The 16623-nt window shown below is 36.9% G+C and overlaps 1 protein-coding gene across 4 annotated transcripts in view; it reads left to right on the top strand.

The window, feature by feature from the left end:
* Positions 1-16623, top strand: part of LOC125227825 (LIM domain only protein 7) — a 152376-nt gene that overhangs the window by 88211 nt on the left and 47542 nt on the right. The gene's annotated exons all lie outside the window — the stretch shown is intronic.

The following is a 16623-nucleotide window of genomic DNA, read 5'->3' as shown; positions in this document are numbered from 1 at the left end:
ATACGTACGATCTTAGTAGAAGTTGCTACCTGTGTCTTTCAAACTTATCATCTTGCTATGGTCATTTTGGAGTTATACCAAGCTAAGTTGGGAGCGATTTTAACGTCAAACTTTGCATTGCTCATGGGGACTATAAAAAAAATTACCTACTTTGCTTTGCTTGGTAGCTCTAGCAGCCCTTTGACAGTATAGGCAAAGTGGTAGGCTTGTGCCGTTTCGTTCGTTGATCGGAGCGCTCCGATCTCGATCAATCGCTCCCACGAACTAGTTCGCTCTTTTAGGTCTTTTGCTCATTTAGTTCAGCCAGACCAGCGACCACTGCTGTCGGAAAGATCAGAACGAATGGGGCCGAATAGTGTCAAAATGATACGTATAGTCCACAGATAGTAACATTCCGGGCCCAAAAGTTGTAAGTAACCGAACTTTAATATGAAAACTTGACGTTTTTTTGGTGCTCTGCTAATTAGCTCTCGCTCTCGGTCGGCGCAGTCACACACTCGTTCTCGATTCAAACCGCTCGCGCTCGCCGATCCTATACTGAACTAAATGAGCAAAGACCGAATCTCAGAGCCTGGAAAGATTCAGTTCATTTCGGTCATTGATGGGATTTTATTCCTAACAGTTCATAGTTCGTGAACGACACAAGCCTACAAAGTGGCAATCTTTAATCATAGACGCCAGTAGAAATTTCCTTTGTTGCTATGCTGCAACTTATTTTGGCTACGCCATTTATATGAAAAGATTATTAAATATGTTTTTAAAAAGGTGGATGTTTACCTGATGTGAACCATGACCCACGTACCTTCATGATAAACGGCCTGTAGCTACGCTAACGAGGCATTGTCACACTCTTGCGACAGCCCGCCAAGACACTAGCAGTATTACGAATTAATCAACAGCTTATTTGTTTCCTTGGCCGGGAGTTTTTTCTCTAGAGGTGAGATTTTTTTTGTTACTTATACCTTTGTCTTGCCTTGAAACTCGATTGGAATAAATATAATTCTCTGTTAACGACATGACGTCAATCAGCTTCGATAGTTAATTTGTAGATATTAACTATGTAGTCGTACTAGTTCCATAGTCTTACGTGACTTTGACAGGAACTTAGATTGGTTCAAGTACCTAAACGCATTAATAACACAGCGGTCGAACTTTATTTCAGTATTGAAAATCAAAAAGGTCAGTGCCTAAACTGGACATACGACACATTTATAAACAAACGTACGAGTTTTTAGCAACGAAACGTCACAAGAAACGTAGACAATTAATAGTATTTTATGCAACTGGTGGTTAAAAGAGGTCAAAAAAGGTGAGTGGCGTGGGTGGGAAAGACGCCACGAGCATTTTTTGACTCAGTTAAACACCGTTGCATACAATACTTTTTCTACGACCAAGCACTTATTTTGAAAGAAAATTATAAATTCAACAAATACCTACTTTCAGTCATCTTAGTTATCTAGGTGGACCGCCTACCATTTTGAATATGCAGTTTGAGTGCAAACATGAAAATAAAACTGTCTATGGTATGGTTCTTTGAAGCCTGGCCACTAAGACGAATCGAGCCGAGTTGAATCGAGTTCTATACATTTGAATGCGATTCGACGCGTCGCCAATGAACGCAGCAGAAAACGAAGGAGTCTCGACTCTGCGAATTGGTTTGTTAAGTTGGTAGCAATGTATTTACTGAACTGTAAAACAGCTATATCGTGCGACTGCTACTAAATGTTTTCAGGGTATAGACTAGATAGACTTGTCCTGACATCTTTTATGTAGGGTTTTAACGTTCTATGCACGACCTTGTAACTCACGAATAACAGTACGGGAGTAGAAAAACATATTTCATGCTTTATCGGCACATTATTTATGGGCTATGTAACCTTTAGTCATATCCCCTTTATATTTCTGCTGTGAAATAAAACCTTCACACCTCAACCTCATACCCTATTAAAATCCTATTTGTAAATCGTGCGGCCAATGTCATCGCAGGTCGCCACGTGACCCTTAGTCTCATCTCTCTCTAATGACCAATTATGACTAAGTCTCACTTGACACCTGTCACCAGTCAGGCCGATAATTAAAAGGCTCGGCCTTAGTGTCTGTCAAGCCTTAAAGTCAGTGTCAAGCTTGTAACGGTCAAATTGGGTACTAAGATATTGACGTAGTAATTTGCGATAGTGTTGCTGCCCGCGGTTATTTATAAGTTGAAATGATTGATGAGTAATTTTGTAATCGATGATCATATCACGTTGGCAAAGAAAATTAATCGGCCATTGAAGATGAGCGATTAAGCTAAGCCGTGAGGCGTTATTTGTATTTTGTAAAAGGGTTTTGTCGCCCTAAGCAGAAATGTGCCAAGATGAATGGAATTTTGAGACCAAGGTCGATTACATTAAAATATAAACTATAATTAAGCACATAATTGGCGTTTGTTCTGCCGTGGATGTCTTGCAGTAAATGTGGTGAAGACATTGAAGTCATAATTGTCTGATGTGTTGATTGTTTACATTGATTGAAAAGTACGGGATAGAAATATTCTATATCTAGCCTTATTATCAAGGACACATTCAATAATAACTGCAAGAGGTCGAAGTTTTTATTATTTAATTCATCTTTCACGGAACATAACTCTCAGCAAGAATAGGCACGAAACTAACGCACTTAATATCGTACTCTCGTAAACAACCAGTCGTTGAGACCAAGTTAACAATTACATTTGACCTTCGGAAACAATGTACAATGTCATTTCACAACGATCATATCTATGGATTAAATAATATACTTAATAGCGCTCATACATTCCTCGCAACATTATCTCTGATCTTCAGACGCTAGGCTGTTATTTTTTCCACGATTGTTTGTTCTGTACTCACGGTTTATCAATGGCATTTTTAATTTAGAAATCTCATAGATACATACATATTTGTAGTTGAATATGTTTTACAATGAAATACCATTTGTTTTAAACGTACAAGTGTCATTGGATTTTTAATTCGATACTGATTTTATTCGATTCGATAGTAATGAACTATTGAATATAGAATTTTCTACCCAAACGGCAATAAGGGATCATCCACATATTACGTCACACCAAATTTCAGGTTTTTGGACCCCCCCCCCCCCTATGTCACGCTTTTTTGTATCCCTTTAACAGGGATTGTCACATTTAGTATGACCCCCTCCCCCTTACACTGTGACGTAATATATGGATGACGCCTAACTGCAACTGCAATATAGCTATACAAAACCTATACCTACCGCCTGTAAGTAAATCACGACTATGGTAAAATCAAAGTGCCATCCAAAAAATTACTTGCTATTCCCACGTTGAAAAAAGGTATCCAGGCCAGTGCTAATTACTCAAAGTTTTTTGTTTAACAAGCACAAGACAGACAGATGCACGGGCGGAAACGTTTATTCATTCAATTGACATTTGTCGGCTCTTCAGAGGAAATGTCAGGCCGATGACATTACCATTAACTGTCATCGCAGGAGCACCTCATGCTTGAGATAATTTTAAAACGGGAATGTTGTACGACTGAGATTATGTGAAGCCTAGTGATATTTACGATTATAATTAAATGAAAAAGGAAATAATGTGGATTTATTTGGAAACACGCCACGGTGTAGGAACTGCGCTTTATAAGCACATTAACACAGGTGGTTGCAAGACTTGGATGTTGCCTTATAATCTTTTATTTTGCCTATTTGTACATATCGCCATACGATTAAATAAAAAAACAGGTATATTGCTCGTTGACTAGTAAACGCATTGATGATATTTATAGGTACGTTTTTTGTACACATTTAAAAAAAACAATTAAAATGAAATCTGCACATTTTCTTGTCATAAACGATCCGCTTCCCTATTGTCGCCATTCTTTAATTATAACTTATCAAAATAATAAAAATTTATAATTATGAACAGACAAGTTCTAATTAAGTAATCACATCATTAAATTGAGTAGGTAGAGGTACCAGTTCCGCGATTTATTATACCAACCTTAACAAAGTTTTTAAATCAAGTCCCTTTCCAAATCAGGAGCAAACGCGACCAATTTCACCTTCACAGACAGGTTTCGGCGATTCAAAAGAAAGTGCCATAGTATCCAGTTCTGCATGCCCTAGGTCACATTTCACTTTTAATCGCTTCCGTCTTACGCGGACCTGTTCATTGTGTACTTGGTGCAAGTATTGATACCATACATGTAGGTACAAGTACACTTTAGCTATGATATTATTATTGGTGTGTTTTTTAGTTTTAATTCTTTTTTTAAATACTTAAATGATACAATTTAATAGTTGCGAATATTTTGCGTTAGATTCTAAAGCTTACACTGCACGATCTATTACAGCATTGCCAGTACCTACTCTCCAAATAGTATTACACAAGGTTATTAATACCTAACATTTTTTTGTTAATTTTATTCACTATTAACTATAATTGGCAATTACAATTTAAGCATTTATAAACATGCCTTTTTAAATGAACTTAATTACTAGGTAGTTTCTTTCTTAGTATATTATTTCCTTCCAAATCGAGTAACACCTGTTTAAACTGTAGCAGGTGGCGATAGTAGTTGTCATTCATAAATGAGTGCACGGGGTCAAGGATTCCTACTTATTACAGTGTGATGGTTTGGTTTAACAATTTTGGTACATTTCCGACATCTCACAATATTGATATCAAAAAAATATGGAAATCGCTATTTGTCATATTGATACAAATGATACACTAAACCAAAGTAAGTATTTTATTGTGTATGTAAATAATGTAAATATTCTTCAAATTTTTTTTCATGATCAGGGCGAAACGATACAAAGAAAACGAATAACAAGGGTACATTGTAGGTTGGGTAACAAGCATCATAAACACTTCGTTGCTGCACCTAAACACTAAATCAAGCTCAAGTGCACCGACTCGACTATTTCAAGATGTTTTAGCACCAAAACGCCTGCACTTCATGGAAAATCAACTCATTGCCCCGACACGAATACATATTCCGTGCAGTTTCGTGGTAACCATTAAGTTGTTTGCTGCACCGGTCAATATACGCAGATTATTCCTGCAGAATAGAAACAATTGTTAACTCTTGCTCTATCAGTACAAATTTTACACGATCATTATAATCGCAACCAAAGTTATTCACTAATCCCAATTATTATTATTATTTGTTTGTCTTTTCCATATCTCGGGACCATGGGGTCCCGGACCTTTGGGAGGCATGCGTGGGGCCGAAGCCAACAGCACAGAGGCCCTTTAAGACATTTTAATCTAAAGGCAAGGGATACATTATTATTATTATTATATGTATTTATTTTATTTTCTCGGCTTTCACCGGAGGACTGTTATGCACGGGCCTAGGCCAAGTGCATATCAGGTAGATATTATACCTCTCCTTAAGGTACATCAGGTTGAGCAGTCGTATTCCTACGAATCGTCAGAGTATCTAAATTTACGGTAAGTGGTTCAGTAGTAGGTGGTGTAGAATGGTTTAAGTCTGCTTGAGTCGGTAATAGCGATATTGGTCTGGCTGCAGCAACAGGAGGTTCTTGATCTGTTTGTAAGAATTTTCTTACAATGCGGCATGTGTTGAGGATAACAGCTTTCTGAAGAAGGTGGAATGTTTTGGGTGGTAATTTTAAGGTCTTTAAAGATTGATGCAACTGTTTAGGTATTACACCTGTAGCGGATAAAACAATGGGTACTATTATAACTTTCTGTAGATGCCATATTCGGGTTATTTCGTCTTTCAGTTCAATGTATTTGCTAAGTTTTTCGGCTATGGTGCTTTGTAAGTTATGAGTATTGGGAACAGCTATATCTATGAGGTATCCAGTTTTGCAGGTTTTGTCTAATTATTAATAGCCTACATGGTGTCCCACTGCTGGGCAAAGGCCTCCCCCATGGATCTCCATCCGTCACGGTCTTGAGCAATCTCCGACCAGTCGCTAAGATATGCGTCCAGGTCATCCCGCCATCTCCGCCTAGGTCTGCCAGATCCTCGCCCGTCTTGCGGCACCCAGACCGTGGCAATTTTTGCCCACCTCTGCGGATGCATGCGACAGACATGGCCGGCCCAGTCCCATTTCAGCTTGGCGGTCTTAACTCCAACATCAGTAATGCCTGTTTTAGAGCGCAGCGTAGAGTTACGGATTCTGTCAATCCGTTTTACTCCTAGCATACTGCGCTCCATGGCTCTTTGGCAAACCTTCAATTTGGTCTTTTGCGCCTTGGTAAGTGACCACATTTGAGCACCATAGGTTAGGACAGGCAGGATGCACATGTCGACGAGTCTCCGTTTTAAGGTCAGAGGAAGGTCGCCCTTCATCAGTTCCTTCATAGACCAATAGCTCCCAATCCCAATTAAACATCCCAAACCAAATTACAACATAAATAGTAATCGGTAGTAATAGTAACATATTGTCATCGCTTCTCACGGTCCCAGCGCTAGTTAGCTCCGCTAGTGCTAGTCTTTTCCCATCGCGAACAATACACAATATACAATGGTGACACACTCGCGCGACCTTGGGGGGAGAAAGTTGCCATGTTTGTTTGTAATCTTGTAATTTGTGCATGGGTCGCTGTCATGTTTAGGTACCAAACGACTTCGTGACCCACCTACAGTTCAAATCGATAGAGTCAAAACGATTACCCACATGAGCAAACAAAGCCGCATCGAATTTATAGCTGTTGTGGTTATACGTATGTACCTACACTCGAGGACGGCGTGAAGCTTTAAAAAATTTCCTAGCCCAGGCTCCAGGCAAAAACCTCGTATGTTTTTGGTTTGGTCATATTATAGATTATAGACGGTCAACCTAATCATGGCACTGAAGAAAGGCGGCAAATTTGACAAATGTAGAGCTCACCGGCCAACTGTCTTAAAAAAACGCGTGCCTTCCTAAACCTTGACGTTGGCGGAATCATAGACGAGCCATAACACTTAAAAACCGGCCAATTGTGAGTTGGACTCGTGTTGCAAGGGTTCCTTACATCACAAGAAGAGCTTAAGCGCCTTCTAGAGGCGCTGAGCCATTTTTGAAATTAAATAATCGATATTTTGAACAATTTATAAAAAACCGGCCAAGAGCGTGTCGGGCCACGCTCAGTGTAGGGTTCCGTAGTTTTCCGTATTTTTCTCAAAAACTACTTAACCTATCAAGTTCAAAACAATTTTCTTAGAAAGTCTTTATAAAGTTCTACTTTTGTGATTTTTTCATATTTTTTAAACATATGGTTTAAAAGTTAGAGGGGGGGGGGACACTTTTTTTTCCTTTAGGAGCGGTTATTTCCGAAAATATTAATATAATTAAAAAACGATTTTAGTAAACCCTTATTCATTTTTAAATACCTATCCAACAATATATCACACGTTGGGGTTGAAATGAAAAAAAAAAAAGTCCTTTACATGTAGGGGGGGTACCCTAACAAAACATTTTTTTCCACTTTTTATTTTACCACTTTGTTGGCGTGATTGATATACATATTGGTACCGAATTTCAGCTTTCTAGTGCTAACGGTCACTGAGATTACCCGCGGACGGACGGACGGACGGACGGACGGACGGACAGACAGACATGGCGAAACTATAAGGGTTCCTAGTTGACTACGGAACCCTAAAAAGACGAAACAAAAATGAATGTACATTTAATATTCAAACGCACTCAACACTTACAAAAGATTTGGTAACTCCTTGCAGCCCCAGTGAGTGAAATTCGTAATTTGAGTTTTTTCTTTTAAGTCCAATTTAGGCTTGACTATATATTTCTAATAGGTTTTCTTGTAATCTATAAATTAAAGGCTATCTCGGGTATTATTTTGAAAATTTTATGCTAATTAGATTCGGAGATAAGGAAATGGTCATTTTTGCCTGTTTTCTTAAATTACTTGACTGAAAATTATTAAAAACATATATTTTTGAAATACGTATAAGGGCCATTTATTATCAAAGTTGTCCAACGCACTTTTTTTGTAACATGGGTATTTTTTACGCGATTCATATTTAGAATCGCGAGGTCTTTTGATCGTGATAGGAGAAAAATATGTCCCAAGATTTCCATATTTTTTTTAGACCTTCTATTCCGTTACCGTCATACAAAATGTATGAAAAAATGGTAACGGAATAGAGAAAAACCTTGGGACACTTTTTTTACTCCTATTAGGATTGAAAGAGCTCGCGATTCTGAGTGGAAAGCACATAAAAAATTCCAAATAAAAAAAAAGTGGGGTAGACAACTTTGAAAAAAAAAATGGCCCAATTAACGCTCTTTCATTTGATATGTAACACGCTAAAAAACTATTTTATGAAGGTTCAACAAGTTGTCTGTGATGAATAAATATTATGGTAACCGAAGACAATATTAAATATTATGGTTTTATTTCATGAATATAATTCCTAGTGTAGAGCAGAACTTAACATAAGTATCCCAAAATTCCCAAATCATTAAAGAATGTATGATATATAGGTAGCTAAGATAATTAGTGAAACACCGTATAAATGAACATGGCGTCAAATCCCAACAATTCTATGAAAAGCGAAGTAAACTGCCTTGAACCATTGCGTCACCGTCTGCTCGCAAAACCTTACAAGTGCAGTAATTGGATGCGTTACGTGTGCGTCTGGAGTATGCTAAGCATGTTCCGTTATACCTAGACCCCCCTCTTTACAATACTTTACATACTCGTATATATTTCTAAGGTGCTCAAATTTATTGTGTGTTTTACGGCCTTGCTGGAAAACCACATATATATTTATTACCCTCGTTTACTCCGTGAATTATCTAGAGAACCTATGTTGGTGAGTTAGTATATTTAGTTGTTGAATTGGTCACGCTTACATGAAGCTGTCGGAACAGTGAAGACAGGGTTTATTTTATTACCTTCGTATGGACACTATTTATTTACTTGTCCAAACTCATAACCCATTTTATTACGTATTCCCTCATGAAACCCTTGATAAAGGCGGGTGATGTTGCTCGTTGAATATTATGATGAATGAATAAGTCGACACTTGAAAAGACTTAAGATAAACAGATGTATTTTATTCATAACACTGACTCATTCCATTCTTACTAGAAGATGAAAATAATGCCTTCTTTAAAGAGTTTGATTTGGATTTGTATATTTTTGTCTAGTCTATACAATATAATAATAATAGGATTTAGTGTACCCCATCTTTATTTATTTTATTTAGCATTTTGTTCAAGTAGTAGGTACTATTTATTAAATTGAAGTATGATTACTGAGTATGGTTCTTAGTGAGACCATTTGCGCTATTTTAATATTCAATATTCGACCTCTGACCGGTGGTTTGTGTCGAACGAAACCTTAATAATATCTGTTATATAATTTCTTTCGAGTTTTACCTACCTACAAGTCGAAGTACGAAGAAAATCTGACCCCAACCCCATTATGTAACTATGATAACACCATAACAACAATTTATTCCTTGTAAATGTTATACTTGCATGGCTCCTAAAGGTAATATTTAATGCTACATGAACATCAAATGGAGAAGAATAGTAAAATGTCTGTTTGTCCAAGTTCCTGAGATGAGACACTAATAACATAAAGAAATACAATATATCAGAAGGGCGAACTGGACATATTACGTAAATTATCAGAAGAGCGAACTGGACATATTACGTAAATTTAAGATTAGTTATGTAAATAATAGTTTTGATTTGTCGTTGATCGTCCTGTGATGAGATACAATATACTATTTTCCTAGGAAATCTAAGAAATTAACCGTGTCTTTGAATAGACTACACCGGTTGCATTTTTTATATTGCCTATTGTAATTCCGATATATTATCCTGCGAACGAATATTTGTTAATAACTTATCGATATTCAAAAACAACTATCGTCATTTTGTCTTGCGACAAACAAAATAAATGTCAGTAACTTATGTCGATATCGACGCCATTGTCGATAGCGATACTCGCTTACAACTTACAACTTCCACGCACAGATTCACTCCCATAGTCACCGCATTATAAAGCATTAGCGGACTCCTGACCTTGTCGTGGCCAATAATGATGACCTAGTCGCTCTTATAGTGAGCCTCCAGAACTAGCTTCCAAGTTCAAGTTCAAGAGCTTTCGGGGTGTTTATCATCAAATATATGAGAATTAATGTAGACTATGAGTTACAACACAGTCGCGGCCAGTTTATTTCGAACTCAATATTGCACTTGCACAACCCTCACAGGTCATAAAAGACGACCCAACTTAAGCATCCAGCACTATCCATATGCTTGATCTAATAAGTGATCTGCGTAGGCCTGCATCGGGATCGCGGTCACACCCGGTCATTTCCTAGTAACGTCGGGCTACTGTTACGTCGCGAGTGGGCGAGGTCGTCGACCCCGCTATCGGCCAGTGGACCCCAGCCGTGATAACGTATCAGATGAAGACGCTGTTTTGATATCATTGTAAACAGGCGTTATGCTAATACTGTTGTCTGCTTTTACTTACAAATGAGCGGAGTCTACCACGTCATAGTCAGTTCAAAATGTGCTTATTCCAAATGTACACTTAAGAGGATACGGTAGCGAAAATGCTAAAATGGAAAGGAGCCCCCCTTTCAACTTGGGAATTTTAGTTAAATAAATATACAAGTGTTATTACTAGATTTATCGAAAAAAATTGTCCATTAAGAACAACTCAGTCAAAAGATATTTCAAAAAAATCTTTAAAATCGATGTTCCGCTCTCGACTTTTTCCTCCTTCAAAACTTAATCAATCGGAACGAAATTTGAGAAACTGAATAACAATGAAATAATCTATGTCGGACCGTTTAGCTTTTTTGGTTAATTGTTACCAATCTTGAGTATCACACCTTTTTTTGCGCCACAATGAAAAAGGCCGTTTTTGGAAATGTTTGATTGGCTTAGTCTTTAAAAAGCAGAAAATAAAAAAAAAACAAAACGGTCCGACACAGATAAAAATAATAACAATTTGTGTTGAAAAAAAACATTTCCAGTGATATCTTAATACTTTAGCATTGTTTACGGCCGTTGGCTAATAACAGTAACCTACCCGTAAGTTTGCGTAACCGTGATGTCATCTCACCACGAGTGGGCGGTGCTGCGATCCGACTACCGTTTAGCTGATGACGCTGTGGAGTGTGTACAAGAAGACAGTGTGTTAAACTAGCGTTTTCTTTCCGATTTTTTTGACCTCTTCATTTGTCAAATGAGATGCGATGGCCAATGGAAAAAATAATTAATGGGCTGTTTTCCACATATTTGCGCGCCTGCATGAAGACTGACTGACTGCACGGATTTATTTTTTATGCAAATAAATTCTCTGAATCTTTGGATGGTTTCAATTGTTTGCGACCATGTGATCATTACTTGTACTTAGGTACAAGTATCTACAACAGTTGCACTTAAATGATGTAGATATCGAATGAACGACGTTGATCCTTTATTTTGTTATACTTACCCCCTTATTCATAAACGTTCACTAAAGTTATCAAGCTGATAAAGTTCGTTTGTCCCTTTCCGACGTATTGGTGTGATAGAAAGGGACAAACGAACTTTATCGGCGTGTTAATTTTAGTGAACGTTTATGAATAAGGGGGTTAGTCTATTTTCATCATTATGTGCATAAAATATTACTATTACGATCAAAATAAAGCGCGGCCCACGGCTGTGATGTGACAATGTTCGAGGATTTCTAAGTAAAAATAATTTTAAATTCTTCAACGTGTATAAAATCTTGATCATACGCCCAATTCTAATCACGGATTAGCGTTATAACGGATCACATTCTACGCGTATTGTAAATATAAAACGCTTATTCAATCGACGTCTGTATCGACTGACTATACACAACTGGTATGCATAACGCAGCGCGTACACACATACAACACAAAAAATATAAATAGGAACAAGATTCCTACCTACCACCTACGTTACTCTTAACAGTCTTAACTACTTACTTACCTTTCTCGCTCAGTCACCCAAAAGGGATATTGGCCTATGGCACAAAATATCGCCTCTCTGTCCGATTATGCAGCAGTTTGGTATTCCAAAGGCGGACAGGTATTTTAGGGCTTCGTCACTCCAGCGGTATTGGGACGCCCAAGCGGTCGTTTCTCACGCGGGTGTCTTGCTTATTGGTTTTCTCACACCACTATCCTTTCTTTGATCACGCTGATCGCCAGAATCTCTAATGCTTCCTATGTCTCAGTTCCATCTTCTGTGATAGATCCCTTAACCTTCCACCGGAGCTTACTTCTCATCTTTCAGAGTCAGAATCCAAATTCTACACCCGTAAATATAATCGAACGTGTCGCGTATTTATTTATTAGCTAAGCAGGCCGTAATTTGCATAGTTAAATTATGTCGTAACATTGTAAACATACGAATACGCCCGTAACAGCACCCATGTCATCCCTTATAAGGCGTTTTGCTGTAAAACAACAGATAATTTGAATATTATGTTAACTGTATGTAACCGATAATCATTAAAATTCATTGTACATGTGCACGTAAAGAAATCCCAAACAAACGTTACGAGGTGATGTTACGTGCACGACATACTTTCTAACGAATTCACATGTGACCATTATCTTTCCTGATGAGATGTGCGCACTAAAGGGGCATTAAATCGTCGTGCTTTTTGATAAACAATCGCGGAACTCTAAATTTCTCATTGAACTTACTTGTCATTGAAATAAAGTTGAAAGTGACTAACCATTAAATGTAATGTTCGTCTGGTCCGCTAGGGTCTACTACCGAAGATAACTGACCATTCCATTCGCAACTTTATTACAAAGTGATGAAGTCATCTGGCCACTTCTGCGTAGGTAGGTAATTAGGTATGTGTAGGTAACCCAATCTATTAGGAGCCTCAATTATTCTGTCGCATAATGCAACATTGTTGGAGCAGTTTTAACGTGTCAAACTATTAAATTTTATGGTAATAGTAATAGCGTCTTGGAATCTACCTATTAAAATGTGTATGTAGTGTATACTCTGTATCCGTCACAGAAAATCTAAACTGTAATTAACAAATGGAAGGGTAAACATTAAGTAGCAAATTTTTGGCAACAACGTTCCCGGGGGTAATAGAGCCCAAATAAATTACTTTAGCACTGCTAAGTTAGGACTAAGAAGGCACGCTAATACAAATAATGTATTGTATGCACTATTTCCATATAGAGAATTACCATATTTAGCCAGAACACAGAACAGACAAATAACAAAATAAGGTTATCAATTTCAATAGATAACAACCCTGACACCGGAGAAATGTAACATATTATAATTTCAATGTCGTATAATAACAATATTCCTTGTTAGAAAACATGAATACATTTATATGACATTCAACAAAGCAAATTAACATTCAATGTTTGATTTTATTGTTATATTCGCACCTATAAATGGAACCGAAAACACTTGACAATATCACGTAACCACCAGGTGTTGTGCAACTTAATAAGGACTTTAATGTTAGGGTATGAAGCTGTTTTTCAATTGTTTATGTTAGTTTAGTCGATTAAGATTCGAAACAGCAATAAGGTAGGTTTAGTAAGGCCGTCACGTTTTGGGAGAAAGTGCACATTTCGAGGAGCGAAGCGCGCGGAAATCGCGTAGTGTGCATCGCGCCTTCTTTGGTTCAAGTTTGCACTAACTACAACTCGTGAGTTTACGTGATATAGTATATAATTCCAATATATTCATGTAGTATCCTGTAACGTAGGTACTTATAAACTGCTTAATAAGCTTTTGTCCTGACTCCTGATTGAGCCGGTGTGAGTACCTATTAATACTTAATTTTTTTTTATTAATCCATATTTGTGTTCTATAACTATGTACTGCTTACACAAATATTTTATCTTACACAGAAATGACTTGAGCTTTCCCATAAATTAATGAAATTTAAAGATTTGAGAAATCATTTAAATAATTATAAAATGAGAGAAAACGTAAATGGTTAAGGATATATTATTGGATTTATTTTACTTCTTTGAGACAAATTTTTACCATATATGTTATATTATCTCGGTATCTCTATTGTGCAATATTGGGCGTCACACAAAGGTCAAAAGTTCCCATATTATTAACATGTTGAGCGAAAATGCCATGCGTCCATGTGGCAACGTTCTAATAAGAGATGTGACTTCATATTATTGCTATTTATTATACGTGTAAAGGTTAATGTAGGTGATTATTTTGAATAAGTTGTAAATTAGAACCATTGATAATGCTACGAGTATTTACGTAACTCGTAGCGAACCACGTAGGCTAGGTATTTTGCACAGCAGGAATAAATTATTATTAGGTAGGAAATATAAAGAAAATGCGAAAATATGTTTTTAATACAGTTGCTCAAAAAGTGCCCGTTTTTTGGCTGTTTAGCGTGCGAGAAGTTGTATTTTACGAACTAGTGCGTAAAAAGAAGTATACGTTCCATTTTACGACTACTTACCGAGCTGTTTTCATATTAGTCTAGTCTACTAAGACAGAATAAAACTATAAACATACTATTAAGTTCCTAATATTTAAAACGTTAATTTTCATATGTAACTGTTTACTTTTAGTCATGCTAAACATAATTTATAAAATGGTTTATACTTTGAAAAATCGGTTATAATGAGTCGTGTAAACAGAACATGATTGGAATGAAACGCGTCTTCTACTGTCAGAGTAGAGGCGTCTACCATGTTTTTAACTTAATGCACGTTCAAAAACCTCAATATGTTACGCGATTTGTCATAATTATTTTACGTTATTTGCAATACGTCGGGGCATAAATGGATCGATTAAATTAAAATGTAGTTGTACATTAAAGAATCGTCCCAAATCGCAAATGTTTATGTTTTTATGGCACCCAATGAAATAAATTATGTTAGATGAATAGCAAACTCGAAAATATGCACGCAAGTTTAAAAGCTTCAAAAATACGCCTTTGAATTGTCAAATAATCCGTCAATGTCCATGGGAAAATTGATAGTTCAGATTGTTTTATTTCGTTGTAGTAGTGTTTTTTCGCAACTGTATTAAAAAACGTCGTTCGTCACACGTGCGATAATGACATTCTTCTCGCACTTATAACGAAATGTACTATATGTGGTTTCTTGGTTGCCATATTAAGAAGATATTAAATAGAGTCAAACATAGTCAGTAGCAATATGGCTAGGTACTTATGTCAATTAAATTACCATGATTGTTTGGAAAATATGACATGTTATTATTGAAAGTGTACACCTGTAAAGAAACTAATGCCAGCAGTAGTGATATTGAACACAGTGGTGAATGTTTTTATTCTTGTACGATGCTTCCTCAATGTTAAATGTTGCATGTTTTTTGTGTTACTGCACAGAATATATAATAGTACAAGTACAGAAGGCCCACTGCTTTGATGTTCTCGTAATGCCGCCTTTTTAAATACCTACAAAATTCTTACAAAGAAACGAGCCGCACGTGCGCGGCGTCCGGCGATAGGGTTACCTATGGATTAAAACGAATTAACACTCACATAAAATGTTATACTATTATATTCAAGTCTTGGGTACTTTCTAGTTATAAATACTGTATTCATATATTATTGTTCAAGTTCCAACATTACAAGCCTTATTGAACTTTTCCGTGGGACTTAATCAGTAGTATATCTGTATAAGAATGTCCTATGGTATTTATTTTTCTATTTAACTAAGTATTATTAGCCATTCCAACGCGTACATCGCATCTGAACCTTAAAAAAACTCGCGACGTAAAGTGACAGTAGAAAGTGCGAACACGCGCGCCACCCCTGAGTAGGCCGCGAACTTGCGGCCGCCAGGATGTACTTGTAGCGCGGCGATAGAATCGTAGAGTGAGCCGCCCCTGGTTACTGTTAAAACATTGTATCGATTTTTCAATGATAATCTATAAAGACTGTATCGTTAAATATGGAGACAACTTTGAGTAGCCGTATTTATTTGCTATTATTTTTTTTTCTTATAACAAGACATGGGCTTAATAAGGCACATAATAAGGTACGCATTTTGTCCTAGAAACTCGACGTAAAGCATGTGGTTTATACAGCATTGACTTAATCCTCCCGAGTACCAATTACGGTTTCGGACAAATGCTACTAGAAAATTCACAAAGTGCGTACAAGACGACACAATTGCGAAAAAAAAAAGTACAGTGCGAACCTCAACGACACATGATCCACAAAGCAGAATATCTAGACATAGTCTAGCCACTGTTATTTTTAAAAAATAAAGTTCATGATCTGTGTATGGCGGCCATTTACAGAATGTGGCATGGCGCTTACGCTAACTCCGACTTTGATGTCGAATTTAACTATCATACACTGTTTATATCGATCTGGTTTAGGAACTGTTCAAACACCATGAATGTCTATTAGACATTGGCCTATGCCTAATTTTTTTTATCTATTTCTCTCATCCTGCTTGTATCAAAAATTTACGGCAATCCGGAACGTTGCTCAAAAATGCGTTCTTTTAAATTACAAAAATTCACCGCATTTATTCTGCAAGTACCCAATTGAACAATCATGAAGAGGACTCTTAAAAAATATATTTTGGCAGCATATTAAACTTTGTTTGTCGAAATCGTACAAAGAGTCTTTGAGATATTCTCAAATTAAGCCAGATT

The sequence above is a fragment of the Leguminivora glycinivorella genome, chromosome 1 (genome assembly GCF_023078275.1).
Source record: "Leguminivora glycinivorella isolate SPB_JAAS2020 chromosome 1, LegGlyc_1.1, whole genome shotgun sequence".
Lineage (NCBI taxonomy): Eukaryota > Metazoa > Arthropoda > Insecta > Lepidoptera > Tortricidae > Leguminivora > Leguminivora glycinivorella.
This window is presented reverse-complemented; position numbering and strand designations above follow the sequence as displayed.